The 25,635-nt window shown below is 32.7% G+C and overlaps 1 pseudogene; it reads left to right on the forward strand.

Annotated features, from left to right (window-relative positions):
* The first annotated feature begins 5,609 nt into the window (after window positions 1-5,609).
* On the forward strand, window positions 5,610-8,257 carry LOC129306727 (uncharacterized; annotated as a pseudogene).
* Window positions 8,258-25,635: the final 17,378 nt, after the last annotated feature.

The raw sequence follows: 25,635 nt of genomic DNA on the forward strand, positions 1-25,635 counted from the left end.
GTGCATGAAAGCAAGCTAGACGAAAGTGGGATAAAAAAATATTGTCATAACAGCAATTGATAGCATTAAATTGCTATAATGATAGCCCTCCAAGGCCAACTTTCGGGAGGTGCCATTCTATCAATTGACCTCCGATCGAAGTATAATTATTACTTAGATTACACTAAATTTCAAAAAGATCTAACGGTCGAATTAAAAATTGGACATTTTTGCTGTCATGACAGCACAGCACCTTCGGACTAACTTCTGGAATGCACTATTTCATCATCTGACCTCCAATCAGAGCAATTCAAAAGCTCACATGTCACTTTTAAAGAGTACTATTAGCATACCAAATTTTGAAAAGATCAAACGGATGAATTAAAATTCATGTTTGTTGTAACATCAACACTGTTGCTATCATGACAACACTTTTGTTGTCATGATAACTCCTTCAGACCAAATTCTGGAGTGTGCCATTTTTTTATTTGGTGTCCAATCAATGTGATTCTAAAGCCCACACGAAGCTTATAAAAAGTTTTACTTGTGATCCAAATTTTAGAGAAATCCAACGGTCAGATTAAGATTTGAACACCCGGATGTAAAAGTGTAGTTTTTTAGTAAAAACATTTTCAAAATTGTCCAAATCCCATCATAATGGTCACAAACCTGTGAAGATACTTTAGACATGTCAAATAAGATTAAAAACATCTGATAGAACATTTAAATGATAGAAAAACCTTTTATACCAAAATTTGACTACCCAGGTGCCATTTTCCAAAATGAACCCTAAGTCCCCAAAATTCACAAATCATATAAGAGTGGCCAAAAACCATTATAAATATCATATACACATATGAATACACATGTTAAATATTTTCACTTGGCTCAGAGATCTCTGTGGGGCCCACATACCCACTCTCTCTATCCAAGGTGTATGTTTGCCCATAGCACACCATTTGTAATGCAGCCACTTTGCATTTGCTTGTAGAATCACATATATATCAAAATAAATATCTACTTGTAGTAGAAACTTGGTCTACTAGATAAATCCATCAAAACCACACACTATAACCAAGTTTCTTAGCCACAAGTCTACAAGCAGATAAAATTTCATATGCAAGCCATATAATCCACACATATTCACACACATATTTATATAAGCACATCCTACTGGCACCCTAATCCTAAATACATTACAATAGATTTACTCAAAAGAAAGAGGTTGTAGTTCTTTACAATCTATAAACAAACCCCTAGCTCTGCTCCTTTCCTCGTCCACCACTGGTTCATTTGCCTAGACCTAAAAATATTGAAAAGAAAGGGGTGAGACAACTACAGTCTCAATAATAGAGAAATCTACATTGATTATTACAAAGTAAGTCATAATTGAGTAAACAAATAATAAATTTAACGTAGTATATAATTTAGCCATTTAAAATGTATGAATGCGTGACATAGGTCGATATGACCTTTCATGACCAACAAAATGTCCCCTGGCACTCTTTAACTTGTAGGTAAACCTTATACCTACTTGTACCTCCACAGGCACAAAACATAATCTAAGGCATGATCTAATCCACCGAACTGCCTATGTCCCTTCGACTTAAATCCTGAGCAGTCGAAGCTAACTCCCTCCCAGAGCCAGCCTGACTTACTCTCCATGTGAGGGCTACTTTAGCCTAGGTACTCAACCTTACACTTTATATGTCAGATTCCCTCCCCCATTGAGAGGTGTCGAACACTCAATACACTAACCATTTTAGTGCATGAGCCTACAATACATAAGGCAACACTGAGTATTAGCAGTGTGCCATAGAATATTACAAGTCCACACCTTCTTATTGGTGAACTCTCACTAAGATCATGCCTTTTACTCTTGTTTACCTTTCTCGAGTATTGACCACTTCAACACTTTGAGCTAGTATAACCACTTCAACACTTTAAGCTAGTATAACATTTATAAATCTCCCTTAAATGGTTCCTTAGCCTATCTAAGGTACCTAACTTAGTTACACTTTCTTAAGTACAACTTCTATTCTTTATGATTACAATACATGTAAACAAATCTTGTTTCCATAAAAATATTGTTGTTAAACAATTAAAAAAACATATTTGCACTATAATCAAAGTAGTACCCCATAACCCCTAAGCACATTTAATCTTTTAAACCATATAATGCATGATAACTAGTAATATTTATTCAAAAATAGCTAAACAAAGTAATAAGAAATATAAATTCCCTTGTTATTTCGACCTTTTGGTACCAAAAGGGTTCTTCTTGTACAAAATAGGACTTGGCTTGTTCCTTAACTTTTTAATAAGTTCCATCAACAATTCCCTACAATATATGAGTGATCCATATTACTTTTTATGACAAATAGCATTAATGATGACTATAACTCATACCACACAACTTGAGTCAATAAGCCATAATCCATCCTAATGGTCCATATATTAAACCAACCATTCACATAATATCACTTAACCACCAAAACTATTTATTAGCCATCACTAGGCCAATTTTCAATTCATATAATTTTTAATTAATTAAAAACTTTTATTTAGTGTCACTAACTTTCATCATTAGCCCTTATAATGAAAATCAAATCTTAATTTAAATCTTATTGGGCTCAAATAGTAAAATTATAATAAAATCAATAGGCTTAAACCATTAAGGAGCAAAACCCAACCTCTTGGGATTTGACTTTTTCCCTAAAACTTTATTTTCATCCAATTACTCACTTAAAACATTAGAGCATCATGTAAAAACTCCAAACAACCTCCTAAAGACTCAAGGAAACTAAAGCTTACAAGAATAAAACCTTTTGGATCAAACTTCAGAAATTTTCTCTTCTAAAAATTGAAGAAAACCATGAGGGAAGGAAGAGGATTGAAGTAAAAAGTTTACTTATTGTGTAGCCGAGCTCACAATGGTCATAAAGCCTTCTAAATCCAAGTCTAACTCCCTCCCTTCCTCCTCTCTTCTTCCTCTCACTCTCTCGTTTTCTTTCTCTTTGTTTCATAGCTTTCTTTGTTTCAATTCTGCGTGAAATGGCTATTAAAAATTGATCCAAAAACTTTTGAAAAAATTACAAGGAAGGGCCCCACGTTTCTTAATTATAGAACAAAAGCCTGGGTCAACTTTAGTAATTTTTCTCATAGTTAAAAATAAAATAAAACCAAACTTTTCCTTAGAAAAATTCAAACTTTGAACCTCTATCAAATTATTCTTGATTTTAATTTAATTATAGATATTTTATTTTTTTTAAATAAATTCGAGTCTTAAAATTTTTAAGATGTTACAATGAACTTTCAACATGCGTCATTTTCACATACAACATCTAATTGTAGTGATTCAAGTGCCCACACAAAACTTATCTTATAAGCTAGCTAATGAAAATTTTTTGGATATGATCCAACAGTCCAATCAAAATGTGAGCACCTGAGTGCAAAAAGTCACCTTTTTGTAAAAATTTTAGTGCATCCAAGTGCTCAAATCAATCACATTGTCTCATTAGACCACTCTGGGCCATGAGCCAAGTCCAAAAGAACCTAATACATCTGATTGACCATAGTCTATATCATACAAACACATATATCATAGTTTAGCCATTCAACGGCCCATTTTCACAAACATAAACTTTGCACCATTTGGCATAAAGTGGCTTGCTTGGCTTTTTTCACCACATTATTTCAACTTTACCCATTCACAATATATTATAACTAAATCTTAGCCTCGGTTAATCATTTCACTACACATTTCTGTATATAGGCTAAGATTCACAAAATCACTACAAATTTGCACAAATCATAACTTAAACATACAGGCAATCCTTATGGCAATTTATATACACAATATTTGCATTAATTTAGTTCATTACACAAACTCAAGAATCTCTACAGCAATGACACCAATATGCCAATCCAGATTATTTCCCCTTATCTTGATCACTATTCTGTCCTATAAAATATAACAATGGGGTGAAATAATAATTTCATTAATAGTATAACTCTATACTATCGACTATCACATGCAACCATAAACAAGTATAGCATAATATATAGTTAAACATAATATATAACATATATTCACTTCAAATCTCATCAACTTAAATCATTTTACCACTTTTCAACATTTCAAACAATCCCATTTCACTTTTACTCAACTTTCCACTCCAATTTCTCTTTAGATTTAGAGCAAATGGAGCCTACAACTTCAAAGTTCTATCATTCAACTCTAAATTAGTTATAAAGCTCTAATTTAACTCTCGATAACCTTTTTATTACTATAAGGTAAGAAACAAACTCCTTAAATTTTCTCAATTCAATTTCTCCAGAACTCATATTAAAGGAAATTATAGTAGAATTGAAGGTAAGGGTCATATGAAGTTTACCTAATAAATTATTGATCGAAGGTGTCTTCTAATGCTCTGAAATCTCTTGCCCTAGCTAACCCTTGCTTCTTTTCTTCTCCCTTCATGTTTGTTTTTTCTTTCCTCTCTGCCCTCACCAAGATCCATGACTTTTGAAGTCAATTTTTGGTATATGCACCATGGTGTAGGTAGTTTTAATTGCGACACGTGGCACAACAAAAAAAAAATTCTCACTGTGCACACACATTTTGTTCCAGGACACAATCCTTCCAACCATATTTGTTTATTTAACATCCCAATGATATAAATTATTAAGTAATCATCCAAATCTCTAATCATTTATTAATTACTAATACATTGCAAATCAATAGCAAATTACTATATTAGAAAATCAGGATGTTACATATTGAATACTTCACTTGATATTTTTTGGTAAAAAAAATCACTTGATACTTTGCCAACAAAATATTAATCATTATAAGTTCTTCCTTACATGTAATTAGTTTGGTCAAATGTAAATAATTTGCATAAAAAGAACTTTAATATTAATCCATAATAAAAGTCACAAGACATTCTCAAGAACAATCAATATTGTATTTAAGAAGATATTTGAGAATATTAAAAATGAATTATAATTTTTTTGTGACATACCTTTAATTATTTGCGTAAAACTTTTGTTTGTAGTTCATACTTCTTCATTAGAATTAGCTATGTTTGTATCATTCACGTTTATCATTAAATTCCTTGTGTACTAATGCTGTCAAATTAAAGACCGCATACTAAGGGGGGGAAAACACAAACTTATGAATGTTGTTAATTTTGAATACATAGGACTTCCTTCATTAAAAAATATAAGGCATTTTTAACTGAATTTCACTCTCCAATAAAATAATTACCTATTTTCAAACTAACTCTTCTTTTTTAATTTACTTTTATTACACCTCTTATAATAAATATAAAATTATTATCAATAAAAAATATTTTTAAAATAATAATAATTATATTTTAAAAATTAAAAATATTTTATATTTTTAAATATTTAACTTTTTAAAAAATATCTGATTTTTAGGGAGTGTGTGATAATAATAATGCTCCAAGAGGATAGCTTATTCCACAATAAAGTGACTTTGAGAAAACATGAAACTAATATAATCAGATATCTCACCCTATTAAGTGGGGCTCGGGATCGGGAGCGTGTTGGCGGTTTGACTGTCTTTTCTTTCGATCATCGGAACATCTTCTCTTTCTCCATCAATGGCAAAGAAACTGGTCAAATATTTGGTGGTTGGTTTCTTGTTTCACTGGGTTTTGTGTGTGTTTGTCATGCATCATCGTGAATGGCTCTGTCTCTATTGATGAATAGGTGGACGCGTTCACAGAGTCACCTTTCAAGGGAAACCCCGCAGCAGTGTGTCTATTGTAGGAAGAGAGGAACGACAATTGGTTGTAAACGATAGCCGCTGAGTTCAATATCTCGGAGACCTGTTACTTGACTCGAATTGCTGAGTCGGAGGGTCTTCCCCACTTGATCAATGCTAGCTCTAACCCTCGTTTCCATCTTAGATGGTTCACTCCCGTCTGCGAGGTAAGATTTCTAAAACGATTTAATTACTGAATATATCACTATAAAATAGCTCTTCTTGGATTGTATATGCAGATTTGATATGGGAATGGTCTTATGCAGTTAACGATTCCTCTATCGCGTAGCAGTAATCTGAGTTTATTCACGAGTAATGGCTTTGAATACTGAATTCATTCATGATAATTGATGGCTTTCGATTCAACAAGTATTATTTTGCAGTCTCTGAGCTACGTGATTCGGTTAGCATGTGTTAGGAGAAAACTGGAAGTTGACTTATAACTTGGCCAACAGTATGCTATTCAAGTTTGTTTCTGGATTCTGTTTAAGTCAAAACTGTTCAAAAATCAAGCACGATTTGTGGCATGTCTATCACTCAAAAAGTGCTTGATGAGGAGTTCATCATTAACAAAATTGGTGCTCTTTTGTAGGTTGAACTTTGTGGCCATGCTACCTTAGCTGCTGCGCGCGCACTCTTTTCTTCTGGTTTAGTGGCTTCCAATATTGTTGAATTCGTGACGTTGTCCAAAGTATTGACTGCCAAAAAAAAAATTATAATAATAAAATACCAGAGATTGGTATATCACAAGTACATCTGACTTGGAAAATGGTGAAAATCAAGGCAGATACTACATTGAATTAAACTTTCCTGTTGATCCTCCTACAGAATTTCATTCTATTGAGACTTCACAAATTTCGGCAATGTTAAAGGGTGCTTCCATATTTGAAATAAAAAGGACAACCATCGGAGATGACCTATTGGTAATTCCTAAATCTGTTCTCTTCCTTTCTTTGATGGCATATTAATCATAGTTCTATCATTTTCCCATATTACAAGGCCTGCTTATGACAATGGCTTAATACTACCATAGCTTCAAACTGTTGACTGCGAAAAATACATATCCCATGATATTCTAAGTCTAATTAGGAAACGAGTTTAATGTATGTGAGTAGTTATTGTATATCAAACATGTTTGGTTTTAGGCTTCTGATATCTTGTAGGTTGAAGTCACTTCTGGGAAATCTGTCATAGAACTTAAGCCACAATTTGATGCTATAGTAAAATGTCCTGGAAGAGGGTTGATTGTCACTTCCATTGCTCCTTCAGACTCAGGATTTGACTTCTACAGCAGATTCTTCTGCCCAAAATTCGGAATTAATGAGGTAAATAGCTGAGATATAACTATATGACTATATCTAATGGTTCTAGTCTGTCATGGTTTATTTTATGCACAAATAATGGTGCATTATTTCTTAAATCCCCCCTTCCATTTTGATTTACCGCCTCATAGGTGCTGCTCTGCTGTTTGTCACGCAGCTGGCACCTTTTCTGATTTTGGCTTGTGATTAGCATTAAACATGTTAATTTAAATTTTGAATCAAACTATTCGATAATTTTCTACGTAATACTACAATGTCTAGTACAGTGTCTTGTGATCCATGTAATTACCTTAATGAGATAAAGAGCTGATGTTCTATCAAATAGAAATGGTTGTTTCACAAAATGTACTTCTAAGTAATGGCTCCATAGATCCTATGTCTATCTATATGAAGGAGAAATCATGTAACAAGAGGAATTCTTATTTATACAAACGTACTTTTAACTTAGAACAAGCATGAAGAAATTAATGATACTTCTTAATATTGAGTTGTTTCTGCCACATTAGTGCTCAAGACCTTTGGTCTTTACTTGGCCTTGATGAAAAAAATGAGATCACTTCTTATGGACTCATTGAGAATGGTTAATCTACCAGAAAGGGAAAATGCTACAGAAATCAAAACCGAACGTCCATTAAATTTCTAGATAATAAAACAAAAGTAATGAGATAATGGTGGGTCACTTTCATTTCTTTTCAGGATCCCGTTTGTGGGAGTGTACATTGTGCTTTAGCATCTTATTGGAGCAAGAAACTTGGGAAGCTTGATTTTAATGCTTATCAGGTACAGTCTATCCCTTAGTTTGGAGTTATCTTTGTGATTGTTGTCTTGACTCTTTATATTATATGAGCAGGCATCGCCAAGAGGCGGAGTTCTCAATATTCATCTTGATGAGCAGAACCAAAAGGTGCTATTGCGAGGGAAAGCTGTTACAGTGATGGAAGGATGCATTATAGTTTAGTCCTGCTTTGGCGTTGCAAATATAATTAACATGAATAAATGTAGTGGATGACAAGACCCACTGCAACTGAGTTTAAATTCTTAGACTATTATAATGCTATTGAATGTTGAGAATTATGATGGACCTTCTTCAGAGAGTGTTTCAGATAGGGGAGGACCAGTGCCACAATTAAGAAGGCTGATGGTCTAAGTGAATTTAGGAGAAGTCCTCATAGTTTAACCCTATGTTTGTTTGGGGGGGGAGGGGAGGGGACGGGAGGGGAAAATCCTCCAAAACCTACCCCCAAATTGGGGAGGAGCACCCTCCCCTCCCCTCCTCCTCCTCTCTCCTTCCCTCCCCTCCCCCTCCCCTCACCTCCCTTCCCCTCCCCTCACCTCTCTTCCCTTTACCTCCCCTTGAACCAAACAAAATCTAAATGATGGCTTTGAAAAGGAAAAACTTGTCAGAAGAGACATGTGCCCTGATGAACACAAATGCCTTAATGCATTGTGCGCGTAGACAAATAAACAAAATGAATATTATTTTATCATCTGAGTGCCAATGAATCATCAAGCTGTGCTCCATCCAAATTTCATCTTCTCTGCTTTAGCAAGATTAGATCCGCTTGCATCAGTTGAAGAAATCGATGTACTTAACAAAAATGTTATGAAGTTAGATGAACAGATGGTGGACAAAGGCTAAGAATCGCAACTAAATCATTCAATATCATCCAAGCGTACCAGCAATCTCGCAACAAGAAATGAAAACTCATCAAATTTGTCCAACCTATAGAACTACAATCTAGAAAAGTTCAAGTGCAAGATACAAACTCGGGTAAAGAAAATATAATCTCTGAAATCAAAGCCTTCAAAACTCTTATCTCTTACAAAGATTCACTCATAGGCTATAATAGCTACTTTGGAATCCATAAGACTAGAGACACTAGGCATATCAATAGCACACTTGCTAAAGAGCTAGACAAGGAATGGAATCCATCAGAAACAACTAAAAAAATTAATGGAGTGATTTCTAATGGTGCTTATCTCAGATCATGAATGGAAGAATATATGCCTTCCTTGGATGGACACTTTGGTGATAAATACTCTGGGCATTCAATTGCATCCTAGATCTCCCAAGTCCAGACTTGCCAGAATGTGGAATTTAGAGGATTTTGAGCTTATTGATTTAGTCAACAATTACTATATAGTGCGAACAAAAAATCCTGAAGTCTATGAAAGAATCCTCAATGGTGGTCCATAGACTATCTTCGATCATTGCATCCTTGTTCAGAGATGGACACCCTAATTCAATCCTAACACTAACTCTCTAGGTAAGGTAACACTATGAGTTCGATTATCTAACATTCCCATCCAATGTTATGATAAAAAAAATACTTTGGAGAATAGGAAATTGCATCAGAAAAACTTTTAAGGTGGATGCAAACACCCTATCTAAAGCAAAGACGAAAGATGTCATAGAAAAAATAGAACGAGGTAAAATCACTAGAATCAATGTTGAAATAGATTTACAGAAGAAATTAGTCCTCGGACTCCTCATTAGAGATGAATTATACAACATGGAGTACGAAAGCCTAAACTTAATTTGCTTCAGTTGTAGATGCTATGGACACAATAAGAATATTTGCCTATTTAATCCGAAGAACAATCAAGCAAAAACAGGGCAAGAAGGTCTACACTCAAAACCGAATCAACATAATATTCAAACTAGGAATCAAGGGACTCCGATTAATCTTGTTAATCCCATCAATAGAGGGTCATCAAAAAGCATTCAATAGCACTTATCGATAGAAGATTGCGGCAAACGGATGAAGGTCCGACGGCCAAATCATGCTCAATTCTTGAGGTTTACAATGGCTACAAATCTAGGCCACAAGGATCGATCACAGCACCTAAACCGAGGTACAAACTTCTCTAACAAATCTCAATTTGATCTCTTAACTAACCTTGACAAGATCTATGAAGATGACAACTGATATGGGGAGACTAGCAAGTAAAGTGTTTCACCTATAAACCTAGCTACATCTCCGAAGAGGACTGCTAGACAGGTATGGCGAAAAAAAGATTTATCTGGAGTCAAGAGATCTCGATCGATAGAGAAAGATGAAGTAGGGGCGGCTTACAATGATAACAGAACAGATGATAAAGGAAAAAAGAAAGTTAACACAATTGGACCGACTAGAAAGGCCCACAAACACTAAATGCAAAAGCAATTAAGATCATGGAAACTAAACCCAAAAACGCACAATCGAGGCCCAAAAAATTTGTCTATTCGGTAGTTAAAGGAAGCAAAAGTGATTTGGGCTCCTTCAAACAGCCCATAAACGATAATCCGCATCTTAAGCCCACAGATGACAAAATTACTAGTCCTTCATTCACACTTGAACCAAAAGTTTGGAACGAGCCCAACACATTAGATAGAAATCACTATCCATTAGCTAATCCTCCTCCTAATTCACATCCAATTCCTAGACATAGCAAGCCACCTGACCCTATTAATGCCACTCCAACCACTAGCTTCGTTCGAGAGACACAGTTCAACATTGACAAAGATATGAAAATTAATGACCAATCTTTATTACTAGAAAATAAAGAAGGCATAGAAGACATGAATCTCATTGAGGATAATGATGATGACAATCTCCAATAAGAAGATTTTGGTCATACTCCTAAGAATGATGACCTGGAATGTAAATACCGTATTTTATTCGGACATTTTTTTAATAATAATAAATAACCAAAATATATAAAAATATAAAAAAATAATAAACATAATTAAAAAAAGAGCTATTAGGACTTTTAGGATTATATTTTTCTTAAAAGAGTTATTATATTTTCTTTTTAGGATTATATTTTCAAAAATATTTTCTTAATCCAAAATCAGTTTTGTTTAAGTCCCTTAATCCAATTTTTAAAATTAATAAACATAATTAAAAAAAAAGTTATTAAAAATTAAAATATATAAAGTAAGTTGGGTCCTTCATGCACACGTTATAGCAAAAAGTGGATAAGAAAAAAATACAAAGCTGGACGAAACATGCACCAACATAGCACACGAGAGAGCAAAAACACGAACAGAAGCATGCAGTAGTAAACACGTAGAAGCACAGACCAGAGAGAAGCAAGCACAGAACAAAAGAAAAGGGAAGAGGAGAGAAAGCCGAAAAGATCAGCCTCGCGTGCACGAAAACACATGAACAAGAACCAGAGTCACAGAGGCAACATGAAATGCAGAAAAGAGAAAAAAAGGAAGCACGCACACACACAGCCAGAGGAGGCAGAAACAGAGCAGAGAGCTTTGGATGAACGCAAAAAATGCAGCGGAAGAGAAGGGAAAAGGAAGAAGCAAAGCAAGAGAGCAATGATTCACCTCTTCCATTCTCTATATAAGGCTGGACATATAATAGAGACGAGAGGAGTTAAAAAAAGACATAACATGAACGAAAGAAAAAAAACGGAGAAGGAACACTGGAGACGAGGAGTCTGAGAGGAGATAGAAAAATGAGAAAAAGACAGAGCATGGACAACGTTTGAAAGAGAGCATGAAAATGGAGAAAAGCTGGACGAGAAGACAGAGATGAAGGAGGAAAGGAGGGAGAGACCGAAAAAACTGAGGAAAAAAGCAGAGCAAAAGAAGAAGAGAGAAGAACGAACGAGAAGGAGAACACAGACAGCCTTCAATCCAAGAGGAAGATCTAGAGAGAGAAAGCAAAAAAAATAGAGGAGAGACGAAAAAAGAGACAATAGAAACGTGAGGGAGAGGCGAGTCCGAGGAAGAAAAGAGAGAGAAGGACCAAAACTGGAAAGGGAGAGAGGAGAATAGAAACAGAGCATAAAAGAGGGAAAGTGAGGGAGTGAGAGGACAGCGATGGAGTACTCTGAAATAAAGGTGTTTAGATATGCCTTAACATTCAAACACATAAGCAAAGGGATGAAGAGATTAACAGCACACTCATAGAAAAGAAGAAAATGTAGAAACAGAGCCACGTGGGTGCTGAACAAGATTATCTTCTTCTTCTACCCTCAATTACGTGGGTTCGGCTACCAGCAATGCACAGGTTCTGACTCGGTACATCAGTTGAAGGAAGTGATATGGCTTCGAAGGAGCTTAAGGACTTGCAGAAAGATCCTTTGACTTCATTCTGCACAGGTTCTAATACAGGTTTTTCATAACTTCATGCAGCCTTATATTATATCATTTTCTCGCTGCAATGTATGCATAGCTTGTTATAAAGTACAATAGTTGAAGGTGATGAATATATCACTATAGATTTGATTTTGGCCACCTATAATTAAAACTTAGACATACTTTTACAAATTAGATTCTATTAAGCTAAAAATCTTGATTACATAATGAATGTGTTTTTGAATAACCCATATCATAAGAAAAAAATTTATCATAATAAAAAAATTTAAATCCCCACAAAATGATCCTTTATCGTGGAAATCAATAAGATTTTGCGGGTATGAGGATCGATTTTATATGTATTTATATGAGTTTCAAAGGCCCATTATTAAAATTATTTTTTTAGATAATAAATATTTAAGTCTCACATGAGATTTTAAGAATCTTTGTAGAGAATTAAATTAATCACATTATCGTGTAGGATAATAAATTCTCATAGATATCGTGATTCACAATTTGTATGGTAAATAAATAAATGAATTTTGCAAATAAAATAAATTTTTTTATAATTTTAATTAATTAAATTAATGAATTTAAATTATAATTATATTTGCCAATTATATTTTTTGGTCATGTGAGATTTTTGAAACTTTGTAGACCTTTAAGATAATCGTACTATCGCGTGAGTCAATAAGGCTTCGCAAGTATAACGATTAAGATTTATATATTAAAAAATATGTGTTATATAATTACACATTAAAATATATTCAAAGTGAATATTATTTAATCCTTTTATCGTGTGAGACTTTAAATCTCCGTAAGTATAGAAGATAATCTCGTATCGTGTGAATCAATAAGATTTTACAGATATGAGAGCAAAACTTATATATTAAAATTAACTCTCCTTTTATAATCTAAATTAATAATTTATTTAAGTCTCATGTGAGATTTTAAGAATTTTCATAGAGACTTAAATTAATCACATTATCATATGGGATAATAAGTCCTCGCAGATATAATGATTGTCAATCCCTATAGTAAATAAGTGATTTTTGTAAATAATCATATAATATACAATTTAGGAAAATCAATTAACAAAATTAATGTATTTAAATTATAATCATATTTACCAATTATATCTTTTAGTCATGTGAGATTTTTGAATCTTTGTAGACTTTTAAGATAATTGTATTATCATATGAGTCATTAAGACTCTGCAGATATAACGATTAAGTTTTTAATATATATAAATATATATATTATATTAAATTAATCAAATTAAAAATATAATTAAATAAATTTAATTCCTTTATCGTGTGAGATTTTGAAATCTCTGCAAATATTTAGGATAATCATATTGACATACAAGCTAATAAAGCTTTGCAGGTATGATGATTAAAATTTTTTAAAAACATGTACATGCATACTTAAATAAATTATTACTAGCATTTAAAAATAAATAAATAAAATTGATAAATTCTTTTATCGTGTGAGATTTCAGAATCTCTACAGATATTTAAAGTAACTGCATTATCGTATAAGCTAATAAGGCTCTACAGGTATAGCAGTTAAAATTCTCAATCATAAAACATAAGAAAAATAATTTTAAATCCTTTTCTTTCTTTATTCCAAAAATTCAAAAATTAAGAAAATAATTAAAATCAAATTACTTTTTGCAAATTAAAATACACATATCAAAATTTTAGAAATTGTTTTATTTGTAAATTGGTGAATTATTTCTAATTAAGTTCTCTTTAAAAAATATATTTTCACCAACAATTTTCAAGCTCGAACTACGTGAACTTTGATCCTCATTACAGGACACATGGGTCTCAGAGTCAAATTCTAAGTCAAGTCCTTCCTCATAAATAAATAAATTATTCTCACTCTATTATCATCATTTTTATATCAAACATATGAATATAAAAGGGATAATTAAAATAATTATAAAACCATATTAATAGAGTACAATAAATTTCAAGTAACCGTTCTAACGAAGAGGTGTTGTGGGGTGCCTAACACCTTCCCCATACTCAATTGACTCCTGAACCTATTCTCTGTTTCTGCAGACTACCCTTATCCTCCCTTTAAATGGTTTCCTACGATTTCTCTCAAAATCTTGGTGGCGACTCCTCAACCATGCAGTTCCCGTCATGAAGGCCGGGACCTCTGCTCGCGCGCCGTCCAAAGTCACATTTTTCTGGGTGCGACATGGAAAATGATGAGTTCAATGATGACTCTATCTCCGAGTCAAATGATTAATCTAGTTATCAAGTTCTTTTCCTCCTTTCTTAATTTATCTTTTAATTATGGAAATCATATGCTATAATTGTAAAGATACCTACTTTAAAAGCTTTCCTTCACGTATTAGAGACATAACAAATAAGTTTAATACTCAAATTATCATTCTTATTGAAACTACAGTAAGTGATTCAAGAGCTAATAATATTAGTAAAAAACTTGGTTTCTTTGACTGAATTCGTTTAAAAGCTACAGGCTATACAGGTGGTATTTGGTTGCTTTGGAATAATGATGAGGTCAATATTGACTATATCTATTCCAATATTCAACTCCTTCATTATAAAGTTAATCACATCTCAAAGAAAACATCTTATCTCCTATCTTGTATCTATAGTGATTCTAATCCTTACAATCGGGATGGAATTATATTAATAATCTTGCTTCTACTATCACTGATCCTTAGCTTATTGTGGGGGACTTCAATTCCTACCTTTCTTGTGATAATAAGAATGGTGAAAGCAATTATAATTGGAGGTCTATGAAACTTTTAGAAATGCATCAACTCCTCTAAACTTCTTGAACTCAATTTTGTTAGAGATAAATTCACTTGGGAGAAAGGCAACACCAAAGAAAGACTTGACTGGTCCTTCTGTAATGCTGAATGGAGACTCAAATTCAACCAAGCAAACACATATCATCTCCTTAAATATGACTCAGATCATCGTCCTATTAGAATTCAACTTAAGAATTCACCTAATTCTACTCTTCACAAAAAACCTTTCAAATGTCATGCTGCTTGGATGGTCAAAGATTCTTTCCAAACTATAGTGAAAGGTGGTTGGATAAATCAAGATCAGAAAGAAGGTTCTTTCAAATTTGCTACCTTTGTAACTTCATGGAATAAAAACTATTTAGGTAGCATCTCAACTAATGAGGAAAGGATTTTAAGAAGACTTGAATTGTAAAAGGAACTCAAATGACAGTTACTTCCTTAGGAAACTTGAAAAGTCTCTTTGGGAAGATTACAATAAAACACTCCTTCAAGAAGAACTTCTCTAGCTTCAAAATTCTAGATGCAAATGGTTGAAATGGGGAGATAGGAATTCTAAATTATTTCATACAACTGCTATCATTAGGAGAAAAAGAAATTAGATATTATCTATTCAAGACGAAGATGGTAATTGGATTCATGATCATTCTGCTCTCAAGAACCAAGCTATCTCTTACTTTTAAAAACTCTTTTGTGAGGATACTTATCCTAAGTCAAAATTGTTAACTGATAGGAGCTTTTAACCTCTGTGCCCTATTCAATTAAAGTCTATCCATAAAGAAGTCAGTGAGGAAGAAATAAAAAATGTTGCTTTTCATATTGGTGCTTTTAAGGCTCCTGGGCCTGATGGCCTTAATGCTGGATTCATTTAATGTTATTGGAATGATCTCAGAGATAGTATCAACCAAATTGTGAAGAGGATTTTCATTGATCCCAATCTCATCAGTGAAATCAACAATACCTTCATCACTCTTATCCCTAAAATTGACAACCCTCTAGTATGAAGGACTTTTGTCCGATATCTTTTTGCAATATGAGCTATAAAATTATAACCAAGATCCTTTCCAACAAGCTTCAACAATGCATGAATCATTTGATTAGAGACAACCAATATAGTTTCTTACAAGGTAGACAAAGTAGTGATAATATCATTATTGCTCGAGAAATCATTCACTCTATGAGAAACAAAACTAGGAAAAAGGGCTTCATGGTACTCAAGATTGACCTTGAAAAAGCTTTTGACAAACTTTCATGGGATTTTATTGATGATACTCTTCACATTATTGGTTTCAATGAGAAACTCAAAAAACTCATTATGACAGCAATCTCCTCCACTTGTATGTTCTTTGGAATGGTGAACCCACTAATGAATTCACCCTATCACGTGGCATAAGACAGGAAGATCTTCTTTTACCTTATCTCTTTGTTCTTTGTATTGAATGTTTAAGTCATATCATTATAGCAGCATTGATAAGAAAGATTGAAAACCTATTAGCTTTACAACTAATGGACTCCTTATCTCCCATCTATTTTTTTGCTGATGATTTGTTTCTTTTTTGCAAAATCATCCCTCAAACAAGCCAAGATTATCCAACAGTGTCTCACTAATTTCTGCAAAACTTTGGGAAAAAAGTCAACAATACTAAATCCAAGCTCTTTTGCTCTAAAAATGTTAATTTCAATAGGGTGACTCAACTTAGTGAGGAATTGAGAATTCCCCTGACCAGCAACCTTGGAAAATATCTTGGGATTCCTATCATTCATGAGAGGGTTTCAAAACTCACTTTTGCTCCTCTAATTGATAAAACTAATCCTCATATCTCTAATTGAAAATGTCATTTCCTAAATACTGCTGGGAAAGCGGTGCTTATAAAATATGTTCTCTCTTCTATTCCTAGTTATGTTATGCAAACCAAACTCTTACCTGACAATATTCTCACTGATTTAGAATCTCACTCAGGAAACTTTCTTTGAGATTCTACTAATGGTACTAAAAAACCTCATCTTTTATCATGGGATAATATCACTATGAGTAAAGATCAAGGAGGTCTTGGCATCAAAAAGCTTAAAAATTGTAATATGGCCTACATTATGAAGCTCTGTTAGGGAATCATTACGAAGCATAATTGTCTATGGGTTCGTGTCTTGTGTGACAAATACAAATGCAACAGCCCTACCATTCCTATGGTTGTTAAAACCAACTCTTGTCCTTACACATGGACCGGTATATGCAAAGTTTGGAACCAATTCAGATCCCATGTGGGTTGGAAGGTAGGAAAGGGGGATCACATATCTTTTTAGTATGACAAATGGTGTCCTCTTCCTGAACCCATCATTAATTATGTATCTCATAAAGCAAACTTAATTTTACATGCTAAAGTCTCTTATTTCTATTTTGTCTCAAGAAGATGGAATGTTGATCAATTAAGCAGATATCTCCACCAGGATGTCATTAAACATATCATCATTGTCCAGCCTCCAAATGCCAATGTTGACAATGATGCTATTTAGACCTTCTAATGATGGTAGCTTTACCATCAAATCTGCTTTTAAGACTATCGATAACCACTATGACAATCCCCACTCTAAGATTTGGCTGAGAATCTAGAAATGGCCAACGTAAGAGAAGATTAAGACCTTTCTTTAGAAAGCAGCCTAGGATCGTCTTTAACCTAAATTTATCTACTCCAATGATGGCCATACCTTTCCTAGGGCATGCCCATTTAGCTGCAACTCCTTAGATTCAATCGTTCATATCCTGAGAAATTGCAAGACTTCTAAAAAGGTTTGGATAAAATTTGTTAAACAATCTAAACTTAACACTTTCTTTTCTCTTCCTCTACAGGACTGGATACTTTGGAATGCTAACCATGATGTGGGCAATGCTTGTTCGAGAAAGATCCCATGGCAGAAATTATTTGCTCATGTTTGTTGGAATATCTAGAAAGATAGATGCAAAATCATTTACTCCGTAAAAGATAATCTTGAGAGAGACATTGCTTTTACTAGCATCTAGGATATTCTCAATTATCTGTCTTCAATATAAAATCAATTTTCTAAAGTAGCAAGGCGATAAAACAAACTCTAAATGGTTATGCACTAGAGATTGATGGGTTAGACTTGATATTGATGGTTCAATTAACAATCAAGTTGCTACTTCCTGCGATGGGCTCATAAGAGATGAACATGGGAATTGAATCAAAGGATTCTTCAAATATCTTGGTTACCATCCATGTACGGGAGCTGAGCTTTTAGAAATATTGAAAGGACTAAATATTTGTTGGGAGAAGAAGATAGAAAAAGTTAATGTCTACTCTGACTCCATGGAAGCCCTTACGTTAACATGCAATGAGTTCTCTACTAATCACCCATTAATTGCTACTATCAATAAAATTAGAGATCTTATTATGAGAGATTGGACAGTCACTTTTGATCATGTCTATAGGGAGGTAAACAAATGCGCAAACTAGTTGGCTCATCAGGCTCCTACTGAAAATTTCAATGTTCAAATCTTTGATACTCCTCCCCTAGGATGTAGGGATTTTTTATACGCTGACATGACATAACATGTCCACACGATGTTCTTGTAGCCTTTTTATTAAAAAAATTGATGGCCTTGATAATCTTGGGGATAATTAGCCTCATAGTTTAAATGATGGCCTTGATAATCTTGGGGATAATAGCCTGTCTCACAACTCACAAGAATAGAGTGGATCAAGGTCAAACCATTCTGGTGCACGTCCTTATCGTCCTCATAGTGCTCTAGTTATTCATAGTAAAACTCGACTCCCCTCTTACACATGCCACCGCACGCCCCAACCCTCTCATGTCTACTTTTATGTTCAATTATTCATAAATCAACCAGCATGAATTACTACTCATCCTCTCTACACCTTAAGATCTTGTTCCAAGTACTATCATGTTTCAAATGTGAGTACAGATCCCCTAAAGTTGGGGAATTCATTTATTTCCTGGAACTTGTCTTTTTAAGGGAAAAGAAATATAAGTTTTTTATGTTTTGCAAAGAAAATTAAAAAAAAATCTCCCTTTAATTCTATTTATAAAAAGCTTTTAATATCTTTTTACTTTCACAAAAATTAAAGAAAGCTTTAAATCTTTTTGACTTTATTTTAAATTTTAATATTTTTTTGCATCAAATAAGGATAGAAAGAAAAAGATGAATATAAAAAATAATAGTATTTTATAATTATAATTATAATTATATTTTTTATTTTACAAATAGAATTAGGGTATATAACTAGACTTTTGTCCAATCGATGAGCTGGATTTGTCCTATAGTTTTTCTTTGTTTTTTTTTTTTTTCATAGGGTCCATGCATCAGAGCGACATCGCTTTGTGCACATTGTTTCTTTTTGGTCAAAAGCAAATATGCCATGGAATCAGTGGCTACACAATCCATTTTCGGCCAGCAGCGGCAACACATAATCAGTGGGCTCTCCAAGATGAACTGCCAGTATAATTCAAAGGCTTTTGCAGTTATGACTGATTAGTTATATTTGTTATTGATATAAATACTTTGTAAATGTTTAAATTTTTAATTATAAACCTATTGTATATTAATAATAAATTATTTATATATTAATTATAAATCTTTTATATTTCAATATCAATCGGTTATATTTTTAATTTTTTTTAAAAGTTAATCCATATTTTTTGAGTTTAAGATTCTTTTAAGCCAATGGGCCAATTTATCTTATAATCTAGCTGTCCTTTTCAAATTCGGAGGTTGAGCTTCAACGTTTTTTACCCCAACAGATTCAACGTTCGGAATTTGGAATCAGATATTCCTACTTGCATTCACAACTTACAGTAGTGTGTGTGTGTATATATATATATATATATGTAATAGTCAGAGTTTAAATCATCATAATTTTAAAAAATAATAAGAATTGTTATTTTAAACTAGAGCATCAATTTTGTAGCAACAATGCCAAAACAAGATGAATTATTTTATATTTAAGTGGTGATATAAACATTGCTTAATTAGAAAGAATTTTATTATTATTTGGATGATTAGCTTTTAAGGAAAAATATGACTTTTTTACTTAAAAAATAATAAAAACAGGTAAATTTGTAATTTTTAAAACTAAAAAAAATATGTTTTTACTAGTGGGTTTTGTGAGTTGGCAAAATTATAACCCTTGTAGAATGTGGGTTATGCCAATTTCATCTTACCAAACCCATAGCGCTCAAGTTGATCCATATTATCAACTTTGTTGGGTGACAATTATCAATCGATCTAAAAGATGTGTTGTTGCCAACGATGAAGGTGGTCATTGTGTAACACTGATGTCTAGGGGCGGATGACAGTGGGTGAGGGTGGGAGGCAACAATTAATAAGGAGGAGGAGATGACAATGGGGGTAGAGGTGGGATAGAAACTAGATTCTAGGAAATCTAACTAATTCTATGGCTAAGAAGATAGAATTTGATTCTGCCTTTTTTCCTTGAATTTAGATTCTTAGGAATTATAATTAGACTATAACAAATAACACTTGTCTAGAATTCTTATTCCAATTTCATTTTTAACTAACAGCAAATGTGGAAAAGAACCGGACATGATAATTTTTCATCATCCGGCTCGAGCACGAATCAAACGTATCTATCTAAAAATTTATATGTTATACACACATAACATATATGAATATGAAGATTCTACGTACGAAAAAATATAGCAGAGTCTCTTTTTCGGAGTTACAACTATCCATTGCAAGAGATTCTGTTCTTATAAGTTAAATAAATGCTCAATACCCGAGTAGGCTTATAAAGTTGATAGTGCTTTCTGGGTCATCTCAGACCTTGCGGTTGGCCTTTATCCTTATCCCCCAAAATCTCGAGACTTTTACTTTACATACAAAGGATTTACTTGTTACTAATATAATCTAGCCCCTATTCTTCTTTAGATCTACTTGTTTCACTCCGATAGTATCATAAATTGAGTCAATGCAGAGGAAATGAATGCATTTCCATACAATTAAGTTAAGTGAAATATAAGACATAATCCGGATTATACCACATCACTTATTTTACTGGATCTTACGGAGCCTGTTCATGCAGGACATGATGGAGTCTGATCATAGAAAAGATTCTCTTCAAGCGAACCAGCCTATCCTCTGTAGGGGACTTGCACGGTGGTTGGAACAAAGACACATTTCATTGTGAATTCAAATGTGGTGGATAAGATAAAGTCATATATCTGCGCGGCCCAATCAGTAGTTCAAGTCACACACTCCCATAATCCTTTTTTTCTTCGAAGAATTCCCTTCAACTATTCGTGTTTGTCAAATAAATAATCCAATTTTGTGAAGTTGAAGGGAAATATCCAAATACATGTCTTATTATTTTAAATAAGACATATTTGTAGCAATGAAATACTATTGTTCTCCTCCCCCAAATGGTAAATGATTGATTCCAAATATCTATGATCCATATTCTCTATAAAGGACCGGAAATGCCTTGCTTACGTATCATTGGAAAGTGCATTAACATAAATACGGCAGTAAGAAGAGGTAATACAAAAGTGTGTAAACTATAAAAACGAGTCAAGGTAGATTGGCCCACACTAGCACTTCCGCGTAATAACTCTACCAAAGATGATCCTATTACAGGAATAGCTTCAGGTACGCCAGTTACAATTTTTACTGCCCAATAACCAATTTGGTCCCAAGGTAAGGAATAACCAGTTACACCAAAGGATGCGGTCAATACAGCCAAAACTACACCCATAACCCAAGTCAATTCGCGAGGTTTCTAAATAATACCAAATGTGGCCTAAAGGAGTAGCAAAGCAGGAACTAACAGCAACATGGAAAATAACTAGCAACAGCAAATAGAAACAAACAAAATGAAAAATACCAAAGCTAGGGAACAAAAAAGTCAAGAACACTGGTTCCTAGCCTTAGACATAGATGAAAGATCAAAAACTAGGACATCAACCATGGGAGAAAGGGGCACTTCTCCCTGCGATAAAAGCCAAGAGCTTTGCCAAGATTAGTGAAGTCCACTGGAATCAAGCAAATTCCTTTCGAACAAAATGAAGCATTAAGCATATCTTGCACCAGTGGAGAAACAAAACCTTCCATAATCCTTACAAAATTAAGTAGCTTAAATCCTAGACCTCAAGTCATCCTTAATTTTTCCACCAAATGATCTAAGAGGATTAGCAGGAATACAACAAATTGGAGTTGGACAAGATTAACAGCACTACCCCCATTCAAAAACACAAATGCAGAAGCACCAATATGCAAAAGCAAAAAGCCCCAACAACACACAGCAATAACGTAGCATATACCAATCTAGAGAAGGATAGTTCAAGAAAACCATCTCCAGTATATCCCATTTCCAAAACACTGACCCTGTGTCACCCTCAATTGGCCTAGCGCAGTCTTGTTGTCACCATAGCTTAAATTTCCTAAGCTATTTACTTTGCTTTTCTCTCCAATCATTAGAGCACTAGTTGTATTTAATCATCAATAATATGATCAAATATTGTACGTTTTTTAACGTACTCCTAGTTTCTCATCCAACTTCGGCACTTTAAGAAAATTGTGATAAAGAACCTTGACAACTCACACATTTGCTTGATCTACTATTCACTTTGAAGATTAATTCCTCTAGCATGCTTAACCTCCTTTCAAAGGCCACAATGCTCCGTGCCTATATCCCAAAACTAAGCCAACACAATGAAAAGATGATGATAATAAATTAAACGGGGAAAATAGCGAGAGTGTGAGAAGTATATTTGATATTTCAAATGATTAAGGTGAATAATACATTTGAAATTACAAATAAATTATAATAAAATATAAATTTAGATTTAATTCAAATTCAAATTCATGAATTTTTATAAATTTAATTCCTGTCCAAATACATCCACATCTAAAAGTAACATTAAGATATTAAGATATTTATGTGTGTTAAGAAATGCAACAAATATGACAAACTTCTTTTTGGTTTTTATACCTTTCCAAATTGGTCATTAATTCATTTTATAATTAATAAAAAGAAAATAAAGAAATAAGACTATGAATGCTGTTTTATACTTCATACACATTAATATCATATTGAGATTACAAATAAGGATATAATCAAAAAAGGACAAAATTAGTCATTTGATTTTTTAACTTTTAATTCAATTATGACACAATTTTTCAAGTTTAACTCGTCACAATTCAATCTTTTAATTTTGGTTCATTTAAAAATTTCACCCTTGCCATGAGTCAATCAGACAAGACCAAATAAAAATATCAATAGATATGGTCTAATTAAAAGGACTAGTTTTTCCTAACACAACGAATCAAAATTTGAATCTGCCTACATTTAAAGTATGATCATACTTCGAATAATATTACCTTCAATAAAATAACATTTGTGAACAATAAAAACAAAAAATATCAATAATCAATAAATATATGGTATTAAAAATCTGTTAAAAACATGTGTAAAATGTCAGAAAATTTCAAAAAACTTTTTTTAACCGGCACCAAAAATCTATTAATTTTGGTTCATTTAAAATTTTCACCCTTGTCATGAGTGAAGTCAGACAAGACCTACTTATTAGTCACTCGCTTACATGACATTCTTATCAACAACACATCATATTTACCTGTCAATATAATTTGATGCATATAGAAATTTATATAGAGACATAATATTCACAAATCATAAAATATGCAACTCATTATTTAAATTTCACGCAGGGCACATAAAAAAAAGTGTAGCATTAAATAAATGTATAATAAATAGTATTATTTTCATGTCATAGATAAATCAACTCAAGAGGTATTTCATCATCAACATACTCAAGTATAAAATATATTACTCCTAATCAAAATAAGTCCATTGCTTCCAATTTTGTTTTGTCTCTAGATCTCTTCCTTCCACTCCGTCAGCCGTAGCTTTCCTGCTTTGTCATTCATAGTCTAACCATTTTCGTTTGCTTGTTCAAAATGCTCCAAAGTCTGAACCCGTCTCTGTTCCTTTTAATTTCTTTTTCTTTTTTTTTTTACTTTTTGTGATTTTATTTTTTAATACATTGGCAAGCAAATATGATGTGTGGCTGACAAGGATGCCATCTAAGCATTGTTTGTGACACATAAGCATGTCTAATTTAATTTCTCATGATAAGAATGAAATTTTTAAATTGATCAAATTTGAGAGATTAAGTCTTAATAAGTTATACTTGAAAGATTAAGTTAAAAGTTGAAGTATAGAATAACTAATTACCCCAAATAAAAATATCAATAGATATGGCCTAGTCAAAAGGACTAATTCTCCCTAATGCAACAAATCAAAATTTGAATCCTCCTACATTTAAAGTATGATCATATTTTGAATAATATTACTTCCAATAAAATAACATTTGTAAATAATAAAAAGAAAAATCAATAATCAATAAATATATGGTATTAAAAATCTGTTAAAAACATGTGTAAAATACTAGAAAATCCCAAAAAACCCTTTTTTTTTTACCAGCACAAAAAATACTTATATTTTATTATATTTGTAATGTTTGGTATCTTATAGGAATAATATATTTTGAAGACAGATTTATGAGGATACATCTTTATTTAAAATTCTTTAATACTACATTGTTTTGGGGTAATCATGTAGCTAGGAATTTCTACAGTGTTAATAACGTTGGAAAATAAAATTTATTGAAGAAAACATCCATTTGGTATAGAAAAATTTAGATGAGTAGGATTACGAGGATTTATCGGCATGTCATTAAATTTAAAAAGTATTTATAAAAATACTAACTAATCACCCACCACCAAAATTAAATTTGATCCCAAGATTGGATTGGCCCAACATTTGTTTGCTATTGAAGACAACATTCATGTTAACGCATGTCACCAACCATTATTCATATTTATTGTTCCAGAGGAACGTCGAAATTGCTAATTGTGGTCATAATTAAATAATTACAACGAATATTTTGTAGTAATTAATAACGTCACGTCATTGAACAAAATTTAATTTAATTTAATTTAATGATTTACTTCGGTCATACGACCTCACTGACGTCAGCACTATGGACCCAAAGGTCAATAAAGTGGTACGGATCCATTTGATATTAAACTATTCCACGATTTTTTTGGCCAGCTGTACCGAGAAAAATATTAAAAAAAAAATTAACTCATTTGTTTATATAAATCAAACGCTGCATATATGACTTTTTTTTTTATTGTACACAGCTTTACTTTTTTTTTTTTTGCAAATTTCAAGATACAATCACATATTAAATGCAAATATTTATTTTAACAGAATTTGAACACTTTTCATTAAATTTATTAAACTGCTACCAACAATCAGGTGAGAGGACATTTCTATGTCCCATTAATTCGTAGACAACTTAGTATCTGTTATTATTATTAATTTCTAAATGAAATGATTTTTCAGATAGTCGAGTTTAAATCCCATGTTGCCATCAATGCTTTCACGTTACAGTTAGCATAAATAAAAATCATAGAACACCGTCACAGGGGAATACTTGATTTTCATATTTCAATAGCATAGAAGATTTGAGTAGATTTTTATATTTTGACAAATATAAGTTATTGCTGTTAAAGCTTTTCTTTTTAATTAAACTCTAATATAACATCTGGATTTTTGCCAGAATCAAACAGATTTCTCTTCTATTTTCAAAA

The sequence above is a fragment of the Prosopis cineraria genome, unplaced genomic scaffold, assembly GCF_029017545.1.
Source record: "Prosopis cineraria cultivar Desert tree isolate PC_DT_omini unplaced genomic scaffold, ASM2901754v1 PC3, whole genome shotgun sequence".
NCBI lineage: Eukaryota > Viridiplantae > Streptophyta > Magnoliopsida > Fabales > Fabaceae > Prosopis > Prosopis cineraria.